The sequence below is a fragment of the Tympanuchus pallidicinctus genome, unplaced genomic scaffold (assembly GCF_026119805.1).
Source record: "Tympanuchus pallidicinctus isolate F22 unplaced genomic scaffold, pur_lepc_1.0 scaffold19, whole genome shotgun sequence".
Taxonomy (NCBI): domain Eukaryota; kingdom Metazoa; phylum Chordata; class Aves; order Galliformes; family Phasianidae; genus Tympanuchus; species Tympanuchus pallidicinctus.
In genome coordinates this window covers 8,052,234-8,079,010 of record NW_026294710.1, presented here as the reverse complement: position 1 = coordinate 8,079,010, position 26,777 = coordinate 8,052,234, and the positions used below count along the sequence as shown (strand labels likewise).

Here is a 26,777-nt window from a genome sequence, read left to right as displayed (position 1 = left end):
GCAAATACGTTACCTATCATGCAAAAATCCAAATTGTGCTGCTTATCAAACTTCAATTTATGCAAGGGTTGTTATAAATATTTTTAAAAGAAACTACTTTGAAAAGAGAGGAGGTGGGAAGAAAATGGGAAATCAGGAATTTTCCATTTTTACTTTGTTATGGTGTGTTTAATACAAAAAGATATATGTAAAGAAATAGTTTTTCAACATTTTGTTCAGCATAAATTGCCCTTTAGTTCATGTTTTTTTATCATAAACTTTAGCAAATACAAACACAAAATGTTTTAATATAATGTTTGCATCACTCCAAAAGAAGATATAAATACCCAACTCTTTTCAAAATTTCAAAGGATGCGTATTTAAGATTCAGTCACCCAAAATTTTTTTCCCAAAGGCATACTTCTGCTCATCTTCAAAGTCTGCAAATAGCTCAAGAGCTTCGATTCCCAGCTTTCACTTATGATGCAGCCTGGTTCCGTTAAAATTAAGACTCTAATTCAGTTACTTCAATTAAAAATCTAAAATAAGAAAAACAAGAGTGGTCCTCACTAAGCACTGTTTCTCCTCATTGAGAGAAGGTGGGGGGCAGCCAAGCTTTTGGTGTCTGACTTCCAGTTGACAAAGTGGGGACAGATCAATTTCAAATGATAAAACAAGCCAAAGGCTGGAAAGCATTTCTCTTTCAGCGTGTAAATACAATTATATTTTGGGGATGTCATTCAGAATTTAGATTAATTCTAATTAACCAAAAGAATTTCAATATTATAGAAATATTGTGGTATTATTTTCATAAATGAATAAAAAGTTAATGAAAAACTTAAAGTCTTAAAGGTCAGATGATATCTTTTCTGCAGTATACAGAATCTGTGTTACGGACCAGATGAGTTCCACAATTAACTATTAAATTGAACAGAGACTCTCATGGCAATGAGAATTGATTTATTTTCTCATTGCAGATAAGAATTTAGCATTATAGTTAAAAACTTATAATTCTAGTACTATTTTTATATTTTTAAATGCTCTAACTGGATGTGAAAAGTAGCATATATATTACTTTCTTTAATATTGTGTTGAATGAATGTAATTCCTTAAACATGCACATCTAATGATATTTGAAATGTTTTAGTCACGCAAGCCATTCACACAGGCTTAGAAATACGTCAGGGAACTTACACAACCAAGATGTTTAAGACAGGCAGCAGGAGGGAAGGCAAGATATGACTCTCAAATGGCAATGAAAACTGGCTTTTAGGCAGCTTGATCAATAATGTGGCAACAGAGTTCATGTTCAGCTCACAGAGTACAACATTGGAATGTACGCTAGTGGAATAATCAGGGAAAAAATAAAGCTGCTTTTTTTAGTTGTTTACTGACTTGAGAAATGTGTTACTGTTTTGTTGGGAATGGTTTTTGTGATATGAAAATGTACCAAGTAAGCAAATATCAGTAAACAGTACTACTTACTTTGCTGAAACAACCAAATGGTCAATATAAATAACTGAGTATTGCTATGATAATCTTCGTTTCTCTATACATATCATCTTGTCATTTTCTGTATTTTCATACTAGTTAAGAATATAAAATAATTCAGAGTTTTGTTCTTTGACACTGTGTTAGTTATTTTTATGATATGCATTGTTGCATGCTATCTTATACTTGATATTCTGCCTTGAGCAGATCAGAAAGTTAATCTTAAATTTCAGTAAATCTTATGATGCATATTGTGATCTTCATTGACATATGCAAACCAATTTCTTTATTCATTTCGGAAAGTGCAATATCTTTTGTTTAAAGTTTGCTTATGAAATGTCTCTGGAATATTACAGACATTACAGACAAAATAACAGATGTTTTCCCTGTAAGGATTGAAAGAAACAATTAAAAACACATGATTAATATATTGATTCAGTGTTAGATCATGATTGGTTTATGTACCCTATCTACTCAGCCAACAGATCATACATGGTATTTTCCACCTACCGTTTTTCAAATTAAGAAATATGCAGGAAATTATTTTCTTGAATTTCAGAACTGGTTATCTACAAGATAATTTTAGCTGCAATTATTTCTAATAGGAAAGAGTTGTACAGATATAAATAGCATTTTAAATGAAATAGTTTGTTATAAGTAAATTTTGAAACTTCTCATTTTGAATATGCTGTGTGCATTTAAGATAAACTTTTGGCATTTCATAGGTCCATATGAAATGAATGTTCTTTTAGAAAATACAAAATGTGTTATAAGAAACATCAGTAAGCATGACATGCCTTCACTCATTCCATAATTGGAGTCAACAAATACTTGCAAAGCTTGTCATAGTCTGTGCTTGGCCTTGCTTACAGACTTCCAGACACAAAATAGCAAATTTCTTATAGGAACTGAGTGACTCCTCATCCATGCATTCCAACAGAGTGCAGTTGTTCACTTTTTCTTTAAATTTCCATCCGGTATGTGTACTGAATTCCAAGCACTTCTCTATGCAGTTCTGCCAAAGGCTCACTTTCTGGCATTTCCACTGGTTCTTTGAGTGTCAGCTTGGTCAGAAAACTCCAGAATATTCTAGTAAAGGTTTTGTAGACCTATTTCCAGATTCAAGTATAAGGAATAGATTTGTAATGTTTCAAAACAATAAATGTTTTTAACAGTAAATATTTAGTTACTGATCTTCTGGAAGATAATATGCTAGTGATAAGCACTCATGGTTTACATAACCATACATGAACACTCACAGTGTTTTTCCTTTTTTTCTTTTTTTTTTTGTATTTTCTCTAGTTACTGACAAAAAATAGTTTGGTGATAACATCATGCTTTAACAGAAAAAAAATACGGTTCCATGCTTTTTATTTCACATAGTCAGAGTAGTCTAACCTAAAAACAGAACTTTTTATTTTCCTTAATTTTTGAGCTGTGTGGTTCATCAGTCTGGATAATAAACTAAGATACAAGGATTAAATAATCTCAACAATTTCATCAATTGAGTCTAACCTTTATTTCTCGGAAGAAAAAAAAAAAGAAAAAAAGAAAAAAAAAAAGCTTGAAATATAAATCAAACCTTAAAATAGGAGGAAGGACATCATTCTATTATAGCTTTGGATTTGTCCTGATGAATAGGAATGCATCCTACCTGTCCGGAATACATGCAGTAAATTAAGAAACTGACCTTGCAAACTGTATTATCCTTTCTCATGGAGGAATTCCCAGGAGTAATATGTGTATTAGCCCTTGAGTAAAACAAGGCATGTGTCATGATTTTCCTGTTCTCAACATGCAATCCCATGAAATAAACTGACAGCACAGGCTCAACTAACTATTGACACATTCTTGAAAGGAATTAAAACTCAGAAATGTATAAAATCATTCTTCCTTTACTTACTGTTTAGTTAGGCTAGAGTAACTCTGAATGAGCAAAAGGACTCAGTGTCATATAATTAAGAAGAGAATAAGGTTTTCAGAAGTTGATTAAATCAATTTGTGTGTCTCCACACTTTAAAAATTTAGCATTCTATTTTATTATTGTTTTTAATTCCAATGGTTGCAATATCAAAACTATAGTATCAGTCTTTCTGAGTATGTTCAAAGAGAAAAGATAATAATAATTATAATAATAATAATAATAATTCCAGAACTTCAACCAGAAGAATATATATAAGAGGGAAAGAAAAGAAAAATATAATAATTTATTAAGGGCTAATCACAATACAGTCACTGAGATTTTTAAGTTCTTGCCTATTTACAAATCTCTACGTTGATGTTTTAGTTTCATAGTCTGAAAATATATTTCAGTGAAGACGAAAAATTTTTCTTGCACTTGTATCATTTCACAGAAAAAAAATAGGACTGTGAATCAGAATATAATATCATACTTAATATTTATGATGTAGGCTATAATTAATATCAGATTTCTTGATGGATTAAAATTAAGTTGGCTTTTATTGCATTTGTACAAGTAATAGTGGCTTTCAATGAAAACACTGAGACTAGGAAGTAGTGTAGGATAGAGATCATATTAAATGTAGAAATTATGTAACTTTCATTCTTTCATTATCCAGTCTGATTTACATCTTTGTATCTGTTAGAAGGTAACTATTGAGAAATATAACCCTTTTTTAGATCATATAAAAAGAGTGACAGGAAAAAAAGTATTTAGCTGTCTGTCCCTCACAAGAAAAAAAGAAAAAGGTTCATTAGAATCTACTTTACATGCCATAATTTGCCAATTCAGATATTTAAAACTCTTCATCGACCATATAATGACTCTAAATACTACATGTATTACATATTCAGGTCCTTTGGTATAAAGAATATTCTTTGCTAGTCACTAACAATTTTTTTTTTTTTTTCTAGTTAATAAACCAACCACATTTATTGATTTTTCTTAGTCAGGACATAGAAAGATTATAATAACTTACTTCTTCCATTGTGTTAGCTATGGGGAAGAGGCACAACCTGCAAAAAGAATAAAGAAGACAGATTAGACAGAGCTTGTATTGCTACTATCGGTCAAAGACATGACAGTGATTATTGGGCAGTTCAACATAGGAACTGAAAATGCACCTTTCCTCTACAAATGATTGTCTGGATACATCTGCACATTCAGGCATGGTTATTTTTCTTTTTTATGGTTATTTTTCTTTTTTAGGGGAAACACATTTATTCTTTGGCAGTGGTTTCTTCTGTACCTTTGACTATTCAGCAGCCTCAGGCCCTTATGTCTCACATTCCTTACCCAGTTTTTGTCCTGTACAGATACAGTCCAAGTGTGGCGGGAAAGATCCCCTTTCTTTTTGTTTTTCATACCTTTCTATTGTGCTTCATTCACTGGAGCTACATCAGAATTTTGTATCTATAATACCAGGTATTAAGAGTCTGAAAACTGTTATTAACCAGGAAATTTGAAGTGTTATTATATTTTCAAAATCCATTTATGTTAAGGTTTATGAAGTGAATGAATAAATAGATACATTCTGAATAGCTCCAATTAACCTACAAATCATACAGTGTATTTACTTTTCTTAAATTTAGTTAAACTGAACTTTATTTCTGGTGAGAAAATTCCTATCTTCTACCACATCATACCTGATTCACAATAGGCTAATGGTAAATTATCAGCACTGAATAACCAGATAGAAACAGTTTCTTCCATAACAGCAGAGAACTTAAGGTGTTTTGTAACAGCTCCATTTTTAAAAAGGCTCTATCCAATTATTTTCAAGGACATTTTAGTCTACCATCTCAAAACTAAAAATTGCACCATCTATTGTGTTCCTGCTCATATATCATATGATCTTTGGGTTTTTTTGCTGCCTTCCCAGTAACTGAAATATCTCAGTAGTGTAGAACCATCAGTTATAATATGTACTAAAATATGCTGGATTTTAAAATATTTTTCTTGAATCAATAGAGGCTTGTAATCAATATGAACGTGACTTTTGACTTGATTGTAATGGATATTGAGCCATAGATTTAAAGAGAAAATCAGCCAAACTGAAGTGTAACAATGTAGACTGCTTGTTTTTGAGCCCACATCCAGTAGTACATATCGACACTCTGAACACTCTCTGTCTTCTTTAAAGAGAAATAAAACCTTGATCATCTCTTTTCTAAGACATAATAGCAATAATAAACTCTGAGCTTATGGGCATATTTTACCATGCTGACTCACATGCAGTCAAGGTAATTGTAGACAAGGCAATCAATCCTGCCCCTCTGCTCTGTGTGGGTGAGACTTCACCTGGGGTACTGCATCCAGATGGAGAGTCCTCAGTACAGGAGGGGCATAGATCTGTTGGATCACATCCGGAGGAGAGCCACAAAAATGATCCAAGAGATGGAACGCTTTCCCTACAAGGACAGGCTGAGAGCTAGGTCTGTTCAGCCTGGAGAATAGAAGGCTGTGAGGACCTGAGAGCAGCCTTTCAGTATCTAAAGGGGGACTATAAGAAAGAAAGTAACAGACTCTTTAGGAAAGTTCATGGTAATAGGACAGGGGGAAAGGGTTTCAAATTAAAACAGGGAAGATTTAGGCTGGATATACGAATAAAATTTTTTTAAGGGATGTGATGCACTAAAATAGGATGCCCAGAGATGTGATAGATGCCCCATCCCTAGGCACATTCAAAGTCAGCCTGGATGAAGCTCTGGGCAACCTGATCTAACTGCAGATGACAATGTTCATTGCAGGGCAGTTGGAATAGATGACCTTTAAAGGACCCTTCTAACTCAAAAAATTCTGTGATTCTTCAACTGTTTCTAAAATAAAATATTTTTTATTCCAAATAGAGGTGGTAAAATGTGATCCTTTCCTAGAAAGAGAGCTAAATGAAAGAATAACTTATTGCCAAATTCATCTACTGTCTATAAATAAAAAGGATACTGTTCAATCTGACATTTATATTGTCATTAATAGAATCACAGCTGTTCTTTTGGCCATCAGCTTCTAGCAAAGGTCTACTCTCTAGTATTCTTGACAGCTTAAGATTAATCAGTGCCACCAAAACTTAAAGCAGAAAATAGCAGTGATGGTGATTTCTTATGTGAATGACTGCTTCAATATGGAGTGAAAAACAGGAACAAAAGTGAATAGAAAATAAGTAATGAACGTATTTGCAGCTAGCCTATCAAGTGTCAATTTCCTCATACCGCAGTGCCTTTACTTTTAAAAAGTGGAAAGATATTCTTTCTGTCATACAGGATCTTTAAGCAGTGGATGAAGCTGGAATAAGTTGTCAGTAATCTTTTTTTTTTCTTTTTCTGTTTTAAGCTATCTGTAACATTTCATACTTGCTTCCTCAAACTTGGAATAGCCATATTGTTTATACCTAAAAATGACACTAATTTGAAAAATTGATTCAGGATAAAGAACAACAGCATTATAAACCTAAGAATGATTAGCTTCCTAAATTCTGGGAAACATTTTTTTCAGAAATTACTGATTGGCCCAGTAGTCTACTTTGCCCATCTGGCTCTCCAGTAACAATTGGAGCAATTAGTGTTGTCTTCCTGAGGTACTTGCCAGGATAATCCAACCGATTTCCCTGAAAAGAAGCAGGAAGAATTTAAATAAGAAGAAAGACTGCAGCCAGAGATAAAAACACAGAGGAAAATGAAGCAAGTACATCCTTGTACTCATGTGACAAACAACATTACTTGATATAATGATCCAATTGTGTATAATTGATCCAAACAAGCCAATTGCCAAATTGTTGCTATAAAGTGTCATTAAAAGAGAAGTAAATAATCCAGGGAGCCCTACTGTGATTAACTAGTGGCTAGCCAGGCTGCCTGTGCTACTCATTTATGAACTGGGACTGGATGGGTACTAGTCATTAAATCATTTGTCAAGAAAATTTTACTGTGGCTCATTTTTTAAAAGTTTTCATTTAAAAAGTCCCATGAATTCTGTAGAAAATAATCAAATATTAAAACAAACAGCTAAAGGAAAAACAGAAAAACCTGAAAGCAAATGGATTTCAACTCAAAACTAAAACACAACCTTTTGAAATAGTGAGTCAATAAGTATTTTGAAAGATAATTTTCTTGCCTAATGTTATTAATGGCTTTTCTTGGTACAGCTTTTAAATGCATCTTCACTAAAGCACTGCTCCATTGGACTTTCAAGAGGCTTTTCTGGTGATTCCTTTGAGGGACATTAGGGAAAGAGTAAGAGGGTTTGCACTTAAGAATAATACTGCTAGCAATACCATCAAAACTTTAATACAGGTATGTGGTATTATTTCTGAAAACAAAGCTAAACAAAACAGAGCAAACTGGATAGCAACAGACACATTTTACTACAAATACAAGTTAATAAAGGTAACTTTAAGCACCAAAAAGCAAATAAGGATTGAGGTTGAGGGAATATCAAAAAATTATCCATTGCTTCAAAATATAATATTGTTCCTAAGAGACTTCTACTAACCTGCATCAAAAATCTTAGCTGTGACTGAGACTTTGACAGTCTGCTGTAGAACTTAACAGTCCTTTACATGTTTTTTTTCCTTTAGTTTTTCTTTTTCTAGGCCTGTCTTGCTTGCTGAAATTAATACTCTATGATAGAGAGCAAATTCCAAAATTCAAGCTTTTCCTCTCACAAACACAGCATATTTTAGCAAGCACTCCTTATAAATATATGTTTGTAAGAGTTCTTGTAGATGGTACAATTGCTTCTAGTGGGCAGTTTTCTAACAGAGCACCACTTTTATTGAGTCTACCTAAAATATAATATATATATATAATATATAATAATATAATATAATATATAATAATATAATATAAAATATAATATATCATAGCCTACTCCCATAATTAACAATTTTTTGTAACTATTTAATGCATGTAATATTTAAAAATAGATGGTATTGCATTTCCTGTATATGATTTAGAAGATTATTAATTCTTGATTTCTTTCATTAGTTAATTTATAACAAACACATAAATTATATAATTATGTTGGTATTCAAAATATCTTTTTTCCCCCATTTGTTCTTGTAATACAAAGCCTTTTTTAGGCTGACATTCAAACAGTTATCTTGGAGTACAAATGGCTAGAGCATTTTCAGGTGCGATCACAAGGCAAGCTAAAATTAAAATTTAATTGTTATTTAATTTAGTATTTAGACAGAATTATTAGGCTGCAAATTATGCTTCAAGACAGAAGTTTTGAAAATCAATGTGTTGGAATTAATATGAATCTTTTCTGTGATTAAACTTACTAGATTCTTCTGATTCTCGTGGTAAAGAATCTGGTGTCATAGCTATAATTACAACATTATGCTCTGTCCCTATTTCGTATATAGATACATATGCTTACCATAATCATTCATTATTTAATCCCATGTCAGTAGGCTTAGAGACTTATAGTTTCAAGGAAGACTTAGAGACTTACAGTTTTAAAAACAAGTGAATAATGATTTTGCCATTCTAGAAAATCTCTAGGTTCATATTTCTGATAAAGAACTCCTAACAGTTGGTCCTGTGTAGGCATTTGAAACTCCTTTAGGATGTTATAGAGTACTCTTTCCTTTTGTGTATTATTTCTTCTGGTACCACTGTGCTTATGAGTGGGAGAGAATGAAACAAACAGAAGAATGATGAACGTCATGGTAGAAAGTGATGGCTGTGTTTCCAGAATATGTTGCACTTTACTGTTTGTTTACAAGGATTCAGGAGCTGAAGTACTTTGTGCTCTAGTAAAGTTGCTGTTTCAGTAAGTTTTGAGCATCCTGCCCATTTATACAATTTAATGAAATATAATTTCATTATTATATATATATAATTTATTTATTATATAATAGAATGAAATATCTTTTTATTATTTTTTAAGTTTTTTTTTTTTTTTATATTGTGACTACCTCTTTGGCTTTGCAATCTCACTGATTGGGATGTGATAACGTAGCATGACTTGAAAATGCCTTCTAATGCCTTGAAAAAACTGAAAATTTTTGTAGATCCCCTGAGTTAAACACCCAGTTTGTACATCTGCCATCATATTTCATGTTTTACATTGTCATAGTGCCTAGAATTTTACATATTTTCTGGTAACATATGGCTACAATAATTAGTCAGTTTGTGTGATTTACCAGAAAAAGATCCATATGTAACTTCCATCAATGTCTACTGAGTCATACTGCTATGGATTCTTTCTGTTTCCTTCTGCTGCTCATCTACTATCTATAGCATTTATTCTTCTTGGTTGTGCCTGAGTGACTGTTTAGCTTTATTGGAACAATACTCTGCTATGTTCAGGAAAGTTACTGGATTCTCAGTGACACGAATGCAATTATTCAAAATCTTCACCATATTAAGCCCTTCTGACATGATCATTTTAAGGGTCCATTTTTTCATGACAGGTAAAAGAGATATGGGAAGATTTCACCCTTGAATGGCACATACGCTTTAACTCTTTGTATGTACACTGGTCTTAAGGCTGTGGGGTTTTGTTCCTGCTTTATGGCAATATGCAAAGAGACTGTATTTATATAAAGGTACATTTCACACAGTTTCCCATAATTGAAAAAGTAAAGACTACACAATATCCAGACTTATTATCCTATTTCATACAATTTATTTTCTCTTCAAATGCTCCCATGAAGAAAAATTTCCTAACTTGCTAAATAATTATACTGCGTATTATTACAGTTAAGAAACTATATAGGGTTACTGGTAGTTTTTAAACCCATTGTACTTTTGAACATGAAACCTGGCATTTCTAATGTTTATTCATTTGTGCACACAGAGAGCTTTCACATCAAATTGGAGACAGAGTTTGGGAAACAGAGTGTATGAGCCTTTCCTCATCAGTCCTTGTCAACACCTCATTTAGGTATTGTTCCACTGAATAAGGGGCTACTCTGTATTCACAAAATTATAAAAATATAATGAGACTTGAAGAGTCTTGGCTTGCCAATGTGATAGAATAAGAAACCCAAGCACATATCTCCTTTCCTTCCCTTTCTGGGATCAACTGGAAGATGGGGCACATTTAAAGCTTACAATAAAATCAATAATTATTCCCTGGCTCCTGCTATAATTACGAGAAGGATTATAAGATTATAAAGTAAGTAAAAAGTGCCTTTTTGGAGGCATTTTGTGAATTTAACTGCATAATTGTTCTCACTTGAATAATCCCAGTAAAGGTCAACGCTAATAAATTTTTCAGATCAGATGTCTTTTTTTTCCAAAACATTATACAGTTTGATGAAGTTTAGATTTTTAATTTAAATAAATAATGAAAATTTAAGTAGGGGTACATAGAAATGATATCCTTCTTTGGCTTCTCAGTGAGACATCTGAATGAATAACCTGACTCCTATATGTAGTCTCCCATTACAAAATAAAGGTTGCAATATACTCTCAACTGCCTGAAGAATACTGATTGGAGAGTCTTGTATAAATACATTTCTGATGATACTAAGTTACTTTATACACTTAACTCAAAATTTTGTGCAACATTTTGGTAGGACAGTGGAGTTAGTATACAAATAGAATGCTCATATCTGACAGATGTATGTAATGTACACTGTGACCATCTGGCCTTCCATACTTCTTAACTATTATTTTTTTCTATTTCAAAATTCATTTTGAATTTTGAATGGCATTCAACTCATTTGCAATATCATATAGCTGCAGCATGCATTACATAAGTGTTATTGGCCTCTATCCAAAATGAGATTTGAAGGAGGGAATGAATATGCTGTCCTTCTGGATATTTTCTTAGAGGTACTGTGTATCTCCTGTACTCTTCCTAGAAGCACTGTCGATATCCATCTGTAGACAAATAAATGTAAGTCTGTCACAGATTCTTCATTCATTTCCATTTCACTTGAGCCTGTGTTCAGTATCAATTCAGTATGTCTGAATCATTGGTAGACTATCAATCTTGTGTACCCACAAAAACTATTGTTAACTTCTCTGTATTGGTCAAAATCCTTAACTCTCCAGTCTATTTTGCATTTAGTTTAACCTGCTTGTAGGCATGCTAAAAGCCTTCAGAGTTTACTTAAAAGACACGGTGAAAACACAGAGTGAAAAATCTCCAAGCAAAAGTGAAAAAAATATCAGGGATCACTGCAACCCCCCACCAAGCAAACTGAGCATAGCCCCACTCTGAAATGCAGCCCTGACCATGACCTAAAAGCAGGAACTTCCCCACTTTACTCCTGAAAATAGTTTTTCTGACATTGTTATGTTCATATGTTATGCAGGATTCATCTGCATAATTGTTTTGATTCAGAGCAGTGACACAGCTTTGAAATAAATTCTTCAATTTTACCTTGTCTGACACTGAGTTGATTTTCTTTTCAGAATAGTTTTGGCACATCCAAATAAGATTCTCTGAGAGAAACTTAACTGGAAAATCTGCTCCAGGCAAGCATATTATGTGATCCTGTCCCTGAATATGTCATAATCATAACCAGTGGTGAGACTTTTGGACAAAACTGAACCACGTGAAGAAAAGGAAATTTGTATCAGGGACCAGAGTCAATCCAGTTTCAAAGAAAAGCTCCCTACCATATGCAATATAGATGTAGGTGCCACAAAACTTACTACTTTGGACCACTGATCTTTTCCTGTTGCACCAGTTTATATGCTAGTGTTGATAAGATAACAGATAATTAAGGAAATACCAAAGTATAAGCCTAAGGACTTTGCCACTTAAATCACTTGAGAACCCAATTTTCTATCAGTAATAATTCTACAGATATAAAATCTATACACACATATAAAAACATACATACCTCTGTCATCCTGTGATCTGTGTACTGAGAAATCCTCTTCATGCCCATATAAAGGGGTCTCATGAAATAAAGGAGATAAATATGTCAGCTGCCACACTGCAGTGAAAATGAGAAAAAGGTGAACAGTGATGAGCATTTCACTTCCTTCTGTCACACTGCACTAGTGGAAAATCTCTGACAAAGAATCTCTCAAATCTTTTTGAGAAGATTAAAAAAAAAAGGAATTCTAACAACATCATAATTCTTTCCATTTAATTTTCCCCTGTAGTTTGTTCTCATCCTAGTTTGCTATACTGATGTATGCATATGTTTCATTGCTTTATATAGCAAACATCACAACAATGCAAAGTATGAGAGATGTGTATGAAATCGTGACATATATAGGGTGATATACACAGTCAAATAAATATAGTGGGCTAGATTTAAATCCTGTAAGAGTTTAGTTCAGAATTTATCCATGAAAAGTCATTCAAATTGTGTTAGATTCAGATAAGAATAAGAAGGATGACATGGTGAGAAACTTTCAATTACTGTGAAGATTTTTGGAATTTGGGAAACTAATCCTTTGCTACACAGTCTTGTTGGGATTCAAATCACCCACCTTTTCTTTGAGAAATATCCATACTCCATAAGATTTTGCCCCTCTGGTTGGTTTCAGTACTAATATCGGTGGGTTTTGTAAAAAAGTGGATAGACTGAAGTGGAAGGTAAGGTTTATGAACAAAGTGGAAGGTAAGGTTTATGAACAGTTTGAAGTGGAAAATTTGTTTAATAATGCATGTCAGGAGCAGAAGTAAAGTCAGCAATTTGAAATCAGTGCAGATAGCTATGATCATATAACTTTGTGTCTGAAGATTCTGTATGGATTAATCCAACAAGCTAACACTGTGTTGAGTCAAGGTAGATTTCATACATACAGATTCCTAGGATTAGGTAAATTTCAATGATTTATATGCATATGTCTATACAAATCTAAACATGTTCATACAAATGCATACGTATGAATGCCAGTATACATATGCACATACGCATATGCATGAACATATATAAATCAAATGAATCGCATTTACACCCACATGTATATACATAAATGTGTGCATGTATGTATGCATAGTATGATTTAGTAATCATCCTGTATGTTTAGAAAAAACACCCAGTTGTAGATCAGTTGTTTTATCTCCTTCTGCAGGAGTCTTCATTATTTGAAATATCACTTTTGTTTCATGAGCTTTCATAATCTGAAAAATAAAGACCACTGAGATTGAAATGAATAGGAAAAATCTTCAATGACGTGAGCCCTGTGTATCAAATTAATCTCACTTTAAAAAGCAATGGATTTTATTAACCTCACTCAGCTTTGCAATTGACTTTTCATGTTTTCTATTGCTTTACTAGTCTTCTTGCAGTAATTTAAATGTTACTGATTTCATTGGCAACTTCTTTTGAATTTGAAAAATAGGATAAGAACATTTCTGGTCTGATCCTTTAAGTAGTCTAGGAATTTTTCTGAATTATAAAGGTTTTATTTCAGCCTCATAGTCATTCAATTTCTGTATCAATTCTCTAATTAAAAACCTAGACTTTTGTCTGATATACCAAACCATCTAATCTAGTATTTTTCTACAGCTAGGACCTCTGAACTAGATAATGCAACGAGGAAATTTGTCATGGGATTTATGAGATGATCAGCCACTTAGGCAAAGCTTTTGCAATCATTGGAAAGAAAGAACCATTTTGAAGGTACAGTTCATCTGTCCTGTTTTAAAGATATATTTGCAAATAAAACAAACCACATTTTATTTGCTTTTCTTGTGGTTTAAAGGGAGCCTTGACATCTGGCTCACATACATACATCAACATTCAGACAAATGAATCTTATCAGCAGGGTCTATCTCCAACAGACATTAAATAACATTTACCGTAAAATGTTATTCTATATGCATCAATAAGTAAATTTTAAACATATTTAACTTTATTTGAAAAAAAAAAAAAAGCTAATTTGATTTGATCTGCTGTTTTGAGATGGCTGCTGTTCTCAACAGCAAGTGTAATTATAATCTGAAGTGTTAAGTTCCATAATTATCTTGAACTAACAAGAAGCACGAGATAGTTTCAATTTGCTTTTTAATAGAAAAGGCTCAAATTAGGAAGTGAAAACTGTATGTAGGAGAAATTTGGGGTCAGCTCTCAGATATATTCAAAATAACCATCTTAAAATAACAGATGTTACATGATAACAAAGATCAGGTTTTATTTCCTTGTATATGAAAGTCAAAGCAGATCACAAGTCCAAATTAAGGAACAATTTAGCACATCTTAAGAATATGTTAAAAATACTAATTCTGTTTCCATTGCATTTATTATAACTAATAATTTTAGTTCTCCAAATTCTGTGTTGCAAATATGTTAATTTATTTATTTGTTTGATTGTTTATTCCTCTGAAAGGAACCAGGAATTCTGCCAGGATTAGCAATCAATTTAGTCATGAAATATGTTTCATTCTTGCTTCTTCCTGAGGGAAGCCCTACAATAAACTTCTCCTTAAACTTCAAATCTCATGGGAAGGAATAAAAATAGGCACCATTGAGATGGTATAGAAAGCTGCAGAATAGTTCCACGGATTCGGTGATTGACACAAAGCTCATTAGAAAGAAGGGAAATTACTTTCATGATTCACAGTGTACCTGGAGATACTGATTGCCTCTTAATTGGTTTTGTCTCTCAGAAGAGTTGGTGCCTTGTATTTGCTAGAGGAAGCTCAACCTTAAAACACACTAGCAGATAACAGCTTCCCTGCTGACCTAAGGCAAACCTCATAAGAAGCTCTGAGCTGCCTAAAGACACCATATATGCTTCTATCTGAGTTCAGTACCTCATTGGAGATGGCGGTTCTATTCCTATTGACCTCACTACAAAAACAACAAACACAGTTGGAAACAAACAAACAAACAAATAAGTGAAAATCTAAATTAAACAAATGGAAAAAACAAATAATCAAATTAAAATGCAATCACAGTTAGTAAGCTTATCCTTCTTTTATCCAAGACCCAAGATGTACTTGTCACAACTAGGCAATGGTCTATATAACCAGATAATAATCTGTCTTGAATGTGTACCACAGTATTTTAAATAATTTTAGAATTATGATTTGGTACAAACACGGAAATATCCTAAACAGTTCAAACAAATTCCTGTCTCAAACATCCACTTAGTTAACTGTTAATTGAAAAAACACAAGGACAACTCCCATAGAGTTGGATTCATTTCTAAGGTGGAAGAGGAAGAACTCTGGGAGCTGTCAGAGGAAGTGAGACAAAAATGGGAAGAAGAGAGAAAACTGATGCAGGAACCAGTCAAATTTTATAAAATTACACGTACTGTAGGCCCACTTAAATGCTTGGGGAGTGAGCACCCCGCAAAGAACCTGAATGTCCATAAATGAAAGCAAGAGTGAAGAAAAGCCTAAATTTCACTGCTTAGACTTTCCTAGGTAATGGTAACAATCTGTCCAAGTATCCTTGAACTTTGACCTGCTCCCACTGGCCTATGAGCTCATAGCCTGTGCCAGTGACTTCTCATGTTTTCATGATCGAGATGCCTGCATTTCTTCATTGATTTTGGAAAAAAAAAAAAAAAAGGTTGAGAAAGAAAGGAGCAAACCTGGTCACCTCTGAAAAGTGCCAAACAATTTTTATATAACCACGTTGTAGAAATGGATTGTTGTCTTCAAGTACTTGTGAGACAACATCAGACAAATACGTCCAGTTTGGGGCCTCAAGGTATACTGAGGAGCTTCCAACATAATGTCAGTACAGTGTTTAATGGCCGGAGCAAGTGTCACTGAAGAGAGGCTGAGGATTTATTTAAACATCAGAAAATGAGTTATTGCTAAACACCTGATGGAAGCCTGCAGAAAAGATGGAGGCAGACTCAGAGCTCCACAGTGAAAAAAAAACAAAAACAACAACAAAAAAAACTACTCATAAGCTGAAGGGAGAATTGAACAGAATATAAACAAAATGGGAAGTAAATCAGCATGAGCATAGTTAAAGAACTGGGTAGGGTTGCTTAGTGATGGTGTGAAGACTCTCTTGGAAATTATCACAACTCAACAGACAAGATCTGAGCAAGCTGATGTAATTTGGAACTTAACTCTACTGTAAATGAAAGGTTGGATAGGAGACTTCAATTGTTCTGCCTCTATATTGAGCATTGGTGCAGCCCCATCTTGAGCACTGCATGTAATTCGAGGTTCCACAAATATAAAAAGGATGTTAAGTGCTTGAATACATCCAGAGAAAGACAAGAAATCTGGCAACAGGGCTGTAAGGCATGTTCTGTGAGAAGACACTGAGGACGCTTGGGTTTTGCCTAGTCTGGAAAAGATGAAGAGGTGACCTCGTTACTTTCTACAACTTCCTGAGCAGGGGAAGCAGAGAGTGAGGTGCTGGTCTCTTCTCCTTAATGACCAAGGATAGAATGCATGCCAGAGGGTATGCCAGGGAGACTGGTTACTAGGAAAAATTTATTTCCCACAAAGGAGGTCAAACACTGGAACAGGATTCCTGGAGAGGCTGTTGTTGTCCCAAGCCTGTCAGCGTTTCAAGAGACATTTGGATAATATTCTTAACAATATACTTTAATTTATGTTTAGGCATGAAAATGTAGTTGGACTTGATAATCTTTTTAGGTCCCTTCCAGGTGAATTACTATTATTCTAGCCATTTCCTCTCTCAATTATTTTATGAGTCTATACTTCTTTCATAAAACACACTGTCATATGTCAGCAGTGCTGTTCCCTCAACCTCATTTCATACGTCATGGTGGTACAAAAAGTGTCCTGAGTTGGTTTATGTGAGTAATCCAAATCAATAGTCTGTGGGATGCTGGGCGTGATGCAGTTAGTAGGATACATTTTGCTAACTAGTTCATTAGGCAACTGTACAAACATCTGTGACTAAATAAGGAGTTAATGGTAGGAAACTGTGTGAAAACAAATAAGCAGGACTGTGAATAGAGTTTTTTCAGCACTGGTGCCAATTTATTCTGTTTTAAGATGAGTAAGAATCAGTGATTAGTTACAGGCAAAGATGTTCTCTGCAGTTAGACTGGTGCCAAAGGGAGTATTATTTTCTTTGAGATATCACCAGGAAGAGTTTAAATAAATGATCTGCAGAAGCTTTTTATTAAACTCTCCATAGCATTTTATAATAATTGTGTTAGCCAAATTTGTCCAGGTAACTATACAGTACTTCTTACAGTTCTCTGCTGAAATTGCAAACAGGTAGCATATTCTGAAATTGCGAACAGGTAGCAAATGTTTTCCTTTCCCTACCCTATATGCAGGAAGACTTGGTATATCTAATGACAGGCTTTTTAAAAAAGTCTCTTTAGTAAATAATAGAAAATAAAATGACTAAATTTCCTCCATTGTTCTTTGTTTGAGAAGTAGAATGATGTTTTATAGGTAAAGCAGAAAGGGAGACTCAGTGACTAGCTCCTTGCAATGGCTCCAGATTTTGTCTTTAACAGTAAAGTATTTAATTCTGTCATTATAAGTCCCTCTTTTCAAAACATGTAAAAGAGTTTCCAAAATGAGAAAGCACACTGCTGAACTTGCAGCAGACTTTATGTATTGAATATTTTTATTGAAAAATGTGGTCCTTTGCTATAGCTTATGTGTCCCATGGATAAAGGAATGAAATTCAGCATGGAGCTTGAAAGTTGCTATTATGTTGTGTCTTCGTGCTTCTTTGAGATAGGTTAGAAAAGTGATTAGGACTACCAGTATATATTTCATTGCGATTAACAACATATATTTAGTTACAATTACTATCTGTGGCTCTAGTTGCATGACCCTTCTGATTAGAAGACCTGCTTATAATTTTATGCAAATAATGAATGTAAGTATTCAGTACAGACCATTCTAAGACTTAGGTGTACTAAGAATTCTATATCCTGACCCACATGATCAGAATGAAAAAATAAAAAGGGCTACATGGCTACTTATGCTTCTGGTTCAGGTATTATGTTGTCTCAGTCTTAGTCACTTGAAAACTGAAAATTACAATACTATCCTTGTAAAAATTTTGTGTTTTAATAGTAACTGCTGATATTATTGTTACTAAGGGAAACTAATCAAATTTTTACGGAAAACAATTTGTGCAAGCAGTTGAGAATATGTATCACAAAGGACCTGAGACAGACAGTTTTGATTATTTTCATGGAAAACATGACTATTACAAGATTATTAACTGAAAGGATGATGAATACCTTGAGTTTATTTTATTTATTTTTATTTATTTTATGTAGAGGGCTGTATGTGTTGCTTAGCCTGAACTGTATTTCATAACTTGTGTTCGTAACTTGATTTACTTGCCTTGCACAGAATAATTAAATGCCTTGCAAGCCATTTCAGGAGGAATTTTTCAGTTTCCCAGCTCTGTATGATGTTGTAGCTTCCAAATCATGGGTCTAGTTGGCTACATTCCTTCCTGTAGCCAAAGAATATAAGGAAGGAAAAATAAAACTGGTAAAGGAAAGCTTTTCCCTGTATGGAGGATTTACCAATACAGAAAATTTGTGGATTCCATGCTGTGAGGAATATAACAGCATTCATAGACCTTGCAGTTTAGCAATGGATTCCCAGTGTTTTGTTTGTGAAAAAACATGCAAGGAGAAATTTCTGGTGTATATAATCACAATGGGAGAAAATTGCAGCATTTCACTGAAACAAATTCAAGGACAGAACGTGATCTTCAAGTTCTGCAGCATGGTAGTCCTATCTTTAGCTATGATAATCATTTTGCAGAAATAATTAAGGCTACCACTACAGCCAATAAGCCCATGCAAATTAGTAGAGTTCTTTTAATATGAGTGTATTATCTTATAAGGTGTATTATCTTCTAAATTAAATAGGCAGCTTGATATTGCTTTTTGGGGAAAAAACAGAAGCCAATTTTACATGACAAATTCATTTTAAGTTCTGATTTACCTGCTTACCAGGTAAATATCAATTTGAAAGTTTAAAAAACATGCATGAGCTAATTTATAAAAGGAAAGTTCATTTTTTATTTTTCCTTTTTTTTTTTTTTTTTTTTAATCTCTCATTAGCTGTCAGTCTCCATGATGATTTGCAAAAATAGTAAAATATTCAGGTAGAAGGTTGTCTTTTATGTCATTTTGCACAACTTACTATTCTTGAATTAAACAATTGATTTCTGTCAAAAAAGAGATACATAAGTAATTCATATTGTGTAGACCATTTGTATAATTACACAGAAATTCTGAAAAAATACTCAGTTTGAAGTATCACAAATAGTCAGATTAAATGGAAGATTTAAGTCAGTTGCATCTCTGGAAAACAGATTTTCTTGCCAGATCTGGAATATATTTAATTTATATGTTGTTCTAGATATTCACAGGCAATTTGAAACTGTGATCAAGCCTTAATGTCCTTTGTTTATCCTTTCTTATACATGAGTTTCCATAGCACTGAAGCCAGTCCAAGGTCTTGTGAAAACCAACAATAGAAATTCCAAGGTGGCCAAATTAATTTTTTCCTGAAAGCATCTTGTAAAATAAACTTCTTCTGTGTATCGCTGTTACAGTATCAGCAGGGAAGTGATGAAAAATAAAGCCTATGCTAAATTGTGAATGGGTGACAGATTGCAAATACATTCTCAATCAGAAGTATAGAATTAAAGAGTTGGAGATTTCCTGCAGAAGGCTAAAAATTTAAGATTTTGCAGATAGCAATGCATGAAATCAGGAACTTGCTAGGGAAGTTGAGAAAGGCGTTGAGATTAATACTGATTTTTTGCATCCCTCCTAAAAAGACAGACAAACTCTGTTTTAGATCGATTTGTTGTAAAATGATCTAGATTTGAAGCTCTGTGTGATATTTCTGTGATAATTTTCATCCATTTCTTTTTCATTATTACTTGTGGAGATGTTCTTTGGAGAAATATCAGCAATAATATCCCAACTGATTCTTTTAAATCACATCAGAATTTGTACTGAAACTGACATATTAATTTCATTTAAGAAAAACAAAACAAAACAAAACGAAAAAAAAAAGAAAAAAGAAAAAGACTATTTGAGTAATATAAATTATTTGGAAAAGAACAAGAAGGAGACATAATTTTTCATTGTGCTCTCAAAATCAGGTTTATTACAGTGTTTCAAGTTCAGATTTAACCACAATAATTCCTACTGAAAAGGTTGGTATGTAGGCTTCTGAAGACATAAGCTGAAATGATGTTTAGTGCAGTCATTGTTACTGTTACTGAGCTATTCTATATCTGCACCTCAGAATTCATACATTTAAATATATTTCTAGTTCTATTGTTATGCTTTTGTTCTCAGTGACTAGTTACTTTCATTTTGAACTCATTGGACAACAGTTTGAGTCAGTAAATAATGTCAAAAATTAAAGAGTACTACTGATGAGTCTTTGAATGCTATGCATTTTTCTGTCCTCATTCATTTAATATTCAACACAAATATTAAGGATTTATTTGTTTGGTTTTTCACAGTACCAAAATCTACTTTTAGTAATTCTTATGATGTTGTCAGGTCAGAATAATTTAGAGACTTGTATTATATAAGAAATGATGTTTTTGTAGAAAACAGGGGTGACCAGCAGAGCAAGGGAGGTGAGGCCCATGTAAGACCCCATCTGGAGTACTGTGTCCAGACCTGGACCCCTCTGCACAGGGAGGATAGAGGATATGGAACTGTTGCAGTAGGTCCATGGGAGGGCCAAGAAGATGCTCAAAAGGTTGGAGCACCTCTCTTATGAACAAAGGATGTGGGAGCTGGACTTGTTTAGATGGAGTAGAGAAGGCTCCAAGGAGACCTCATTGAAGCCTTCCAGTAATTGAGGTGAGCTTGTAAGCAGGAGTGAGAGAGACTTTTTTTACATAGTCTGTTAGTGATAGGATAAGAGGAGAGATTTAGGTTAGATGTTAGGAGGAAATCCTTTACTCAGATGGTGGTGAGGCACTGGAACAGGTTGTCCAGAGAGGCTGTGGATGCCCCATTGCCTGGACATGTTCAAGGCCAGGTTGGATAGGGCCCTTCGCAACCTATGCCATTCTGTGATTCTTTGATTCCCTTAGGGTACTGTTCATAAAGAACAAGGCTCTGAACTAGTGCCAGGCCATGGTTACTATGATAGATGTCACACTCGGCATCACTAGAAAAAGCCTTCTGAAGAACAGTAATATATCACATGAGACTTCTGACATTACCATACATAAGAACAGTCATAATGCTGTAAGTTAAATGTTATTTATTAGCAAACTAATGCACAATAAATTGTTTCTGTATCCAAGGGGAAATCATAGAATGGCTTATATTAGAAGGGGCATCAAAGATCATTTAATTCCAACTGCCCTGGAATGGACAGGGTTGCCTTTCAATTTCTTAAAGTACAGCATCAATGTGTGATATTGGATTACAATTGAGATTTCAGAAATTGGAAGAACAGTATTAAATCTTGGAGATTCTTTATAAACTCATGACTATAGGATGCAATTAACTGAAGGGCTCTGAGTCATTTATTCCCAAAGCAGTCTCATGACTGTGTCAGGAGACAGAAGAAAAAAGTAATTTCTGTTTTAAAATAGCTGACAGAAAATAAAATGTGCACTAGCTGCAGCAGCATCAGCTTTCTGTGATATACTCCTTTCTAATCATTACTGAAAGTGTTCAGTTAATTATACAATTATTACTGAATACACAATGCTCAGGAGCAGAATATGTTTTTTAATGAAAAAAATTAGAAAGTGTTTTTTATATATACAAATGGATGATATTTGCTTCAGAGACCTCACAAAGTTTATGGGGAGTTTCTAAACGAGGTAAAAATATTTAAATATAAATACATGTGTTTTCTGATTCAACTTTTCCGAGAACACAGAATTGCTGTCAAATTTACGTGAATGATCACATTCTCAAGAACCTTTTTCCTGGACAAACTCCCATTTCTCAGAACGAGGGATTGACTTATTATGCTGTGTGTCACCAAAGGTGGGGTCTCATCACATAAGATGTGGTTATGAAAGTTTCTGGTCATTGTATGGAAAAAAAATTTAGTCTTGCACTATAAAAAAATGTTTCCACTTTTAACTCAGACACAAAACTACCACGTTCTCTTATGAGGATAAATTAGGATCCTTTGTCTTTTTGAAATCCATAATTTTCAGTTTTCATTGTCTTAGTACGAGAGCTTCCAGCATTTTCCTTATTCCCCATGAATGTTCAGAGACTCAGAAACACTTTTTAAAATTTTTACCCCATAAAAGATTAAGAGCTTTCTTATAGAACCATTTATTCCACTTGGAACATGGACTTATCAAATCATCTTGAGCTTTGTTATTGGTTTTTACATGACACATAATTCTATTTATATAACAGGTTTCTTTTCACTTTATCAACATTATAAACAAGGGCAAATTTTCCCTCTCTTTTTTTTTCCCCATCATGCCAGTGTTCATCACAGAGGTCTATAAATGCATTTATTTTAGTACTGTGTTGTCCTTATGCTAATCTGCTCTAGGTTTTCAGATTATATTCTTTTTATTGAAATGCATCTCTGTGGAGTTTAAACACACACATCAGTTCAATGGTGCAATGAAATGCCATCTTTAGTATATGTCTATTATAACCAGCTTGAGGGAATCAGCACTGCAAGAATAACTTCTCAGTACTGAATCAGAGAGAAAAAGCAGGTACTTTAGACCATAAAGATTTCAGAAGGAAAGTTGCAAACTTTAAAAGGATTGATATACAATTAATAGATTAATCTAGAGATGGGCTGAAAAGTAAATTGATATTTTTCAAAACTGATAACAACTTTAGGAATCATCTCCCCATTACTGCAAACATTGCTTCCAGACACCAATGCTCCAGTGACTGTAGTATTCTGAATTCTGCATAATACTATGGAACACACTGCATATAATTTCTACCCTTCCTTTCTGAGTAAAATCTTGATTAATTTTTCCATCTTAGACTGGGCTGATTCCATGTTTGTTCTTATCAATAGAAAGGATCATCCCTCATTGATGTACTGGGCAGATTCTGAAAATAGTTGAATCCCAGTTTGATTGACAAGTATTGACAAGTATTAACTTCTGTGCTAAAATTTCCTATGTTCTGTACATCCAGTTACAAAATATTCTGGTGGTCCTGGAAGAAAGATTTACCTTGTTTGCTATAGTAAGCTTTGCTAGAACTATCACAACTCTTACTATCATACCAAATATGCAATTTTTCAGATTCTTATGCTTAGAAGTTTTATTAGCATCAATTATTTCACAAGTCATTCTTATTTAATGAAACAAAAATAGCATCTCTACAGTGGGCTGCAACCACTGTTCCAGGTAATGTAAGCACACAACAGAAAATCTATTAATGTAATAGCATTACCTGTCTTCCACACGAACAGTCAGTGTAGAAGCATCTGCTCTGGTACCCAGGCTGTGCAGTGCACATGACGGTGCACACCAGTGAGCAGCTCCAGGGAGGTATGAGCAAGATTTTAAGCATATTTCACTGAAGAGACCAAGAACTGCAGGATAAATCTGAGGGGGAATCTGGAAATCATGATGTGGAGAAAGAATAGGCAGGTTCTTACAAAAATAATCATCTTCAGTTACCATGATAATGTGCTTATTTTGTGTTTATAACACAAAAGAGTGCTAACATATTGCGTTAGCCTGAGTATGTGTATGGATATATTTGTGTATACAAATGCCATCTTCCACCTCCTTCTCAAAAAAAGCTTTATGGAGTTACATATGCCACCATGTGTTAAGTAAATTTTTTTTGGTGAGCTATAAATGACTTGGGCAAGCTGTGAAATAAAACAGCCTGTTCCACTGCATTAAAAGTGAAGATTCTGTGCTTATTCTCTGTGCAATAAATGTGCAATGGGCCACTATCCAAACTAACTGGAATGAAAACGTCATATGTGATTCATACACCAATACCTATTCACTGTGTAAAATTCCCCTTAATACAGGCTTTATGAGAAAGGGAAAACATCAAAATATCCTGTTATATTCTAAGTCAGAAACGGTACTTTTTCCATATTGATTTTCACTTTTAAAATCTAATTTAGTGTTACTAGAACTAAAAGTTATTTTTCTGTATATATTTCGTATGGTCTAAATTTTTTGAAAGCTTGCATCTGATTTTATCCATTTACCTCCAAGATTTTTTGTTCTTTTTTTTACTATTTTATCAGGCAATACCTCTAAGATACTAAAAGAAATTGAAAAATTACCTCCTAACTAGCTACTTTCCAAGGGATATGGGAAAGTTCCTATGTGGTTCTATAGCAGAACATCATTTTCCATTTCCATTTAAATGCAATATCATAGTTTTTTCTTCTGCCTGACCTAGAAATGTGTCAGAAATTGTAGAAATATACTTAATCTTCATCTCACACTGTTCCCCAGGTGATCAGCAGGTGATGTTTCCCAACAGAATTATTACTTTGCAGAAATACAATCTTCAAGTACTTTAGTATTATGTGTTCCATTTTTAGCTGTTAATCTTAGGAAATACACTATTCTTACCATATTTTTCAAGCACTCTGTGTATCTGAATTTAGGTTGGTGGTTGTTCGTTTGCAATCTACCTAGGAAATATTTCGTTATTTTCTCTCTGGATTCACTCTGTAATCAGCATACAATAGCTACTTCTAAGTTTTTCTCTTTGGAGTTTTGTGCAACCTAATATTCTGCTTTGTATTCAGAATTATTTGATGTTCTTTGCTGTAATTTTTGAGCACATTTCTATTGTCCCTTGCTAACATCCATGGGAGTCCATGTGCAACTTCAGTTATTTCACTCATCTTGAAGTGCTCAAATGATTTCCATTATACTTTCATCCTATTGTAATATAAGACAAATAAACTTTAACCTATTTGATGGGTTTTCCATTTGTTCATGCTAAAACATTTAATTTCATGAAGGCAAGGAGGCAAAAAGAATAAATAAATCTGTTGTGTTGAATATACATCTTCGTATGTATATTCAAAGAAAGTGTAAGCTTAGGCACAGAAAGTGAAGTTCATTTCAGAAGGGATTTTGTCATTTCAGACTGCATTGCCAAACTCTTAAGAACTTGCATCTCAAGACTAAAAATGATTTTAAAAATTGTATTTGTCGGAGGAGAGGGGAAATATTTTAAAGCATGTCATCATTTAAAAAGAATCTAAGCAAACTCTAGCAAAATCTTCCCTATTTTTTATGTAGGTAAAAACCATTACTGTCATGGAAAAGAGCTTCCACTCAGTTTAAATGAGTATTTTGTAATATTGTGCAAAATTTTTCACTGAACAGAGTCAAATAAGCATTTTTGATGACAATTTGCAAATTTCTTCTCTCATTAGCACATTTTCTCCTCAGTAATACTTTAATAGAATAGGCTTAAAATACACTCTATTAATCCAGGTTCAGGTTTTTCTGTATGCATGGCAATAAACACTTCTCTTCCCTGTATGAATTTTTTCCCACTAGAAAGCTAGGGCAAGTCAATAACATTTCTGACATGCCATAGCACACCATCTTTTATGGAACTGATTCTACAGTATATGATATTTGTCCTTATGTAACATGTAAAATTTTGAAAAGAAGGCTGTGAACATATACTAAGGCTCAAGGAAATGATTTATGGTGACGATGAAAGGGAGCGAATGTGTCTAAAGGGGGTTCTTCTTAAGAAATGAGGCTGCATAGTTCTCCCTTTCACATCCAGCCTGCACATATTATTGAAGTTCAATTAAAATCGATTAATTTTTATAATCACTTTGGTTTTATCTCATTGATCTTATGGTAAATGATAGATGTGTATTTGGATTATTTTAGCTCAGTTTCAATGACTAAAATTCAGTTTTTTGAATCAAATCTATTGCCTCACCTCACTTGCCATAGAAGAAAAGGAAGGCACCTTCCAAAAGGCATTTATCCATGATAAGACATGCTTAAGGGTTTGAGTTAGACATCTAGAATTCCTTCTGATTAACTCTGTCATTAGTATATTATTCTAAACCATTGCTGAGTTTGCTGGAATATTGGTATTTAAAGGAATTGCAGGGAAAATATTAGAGTAATCAGCTCAGAATATAAGGCTCCTCTTTTGCAAAAGTATAATAAGCAGAGGTATCTAATAGAATGTACTACTGGAATTAGTTCTACAGCACTCTTGATTTCCCTCTTCCCATTTTAATCCGCTTTCGATAGCTGTTCATTCAAATTCAGGTATTCAGTATTCAGCTTCATAATTGAAAAGAATCTCTGTAGTCACCTCTGATCACCTAAATTTGCTGGACATGACATTGAAAGTTAAATCTTAACTTTCTTCCAAATGCCTCAATGGCACCACATACTTTTCTCACTAAAATATTGAAAAAACTTTTCTTGGGAAATCTCTTATAGTGTGATTCCATTCACTGACCTTCTGACACTAAAGAAGCTTTCTTTCATTGCCCACCTCCTTTAATTTTATTGCCTCATTGACTCATT

The 26,777-nt window shown here is 33.6% G+C and overlaps 1 protein-coding gene and 1 long non-coding RNA gene across 7 annotated transcripts in view; one reads left to right on the top strand and one right to left on the bottom strand.

Moving 5' to 3' along the window:
* The window catches only part of PCLO (piccolo presynaptic cytomatrix protein), a 311,224-nt gene that overhangs the window by 273,313 nt on the left and 11,134 nt on the right, over positions 1-26,777 (top strand). The gene's annotated exons all lie outside the window — the stretch shown is intronic.
* Positions 905-25,176, bottom strand: LOC128079600 (uncharacterized). 2 transcript variants are annotated; one of them, XR_008206230.1, is made up of 5 exons: positions 23,674-25,176; positions 12,237-12,332; positions 4,410-4,446; positions 3,161-3,221; positions 905-2,579 (listed from the first exon to the last, which is right to left on the bottom strand). It is a non-coding gene; the product is annotated as an uncharacterized LOC128079600 (long non-coding RNA). The 2 variants fall into 2 exon arrangements; XR_008206229.1 differs by having other exon boundaries at positions 905-3,221; positions 23,674-25,175.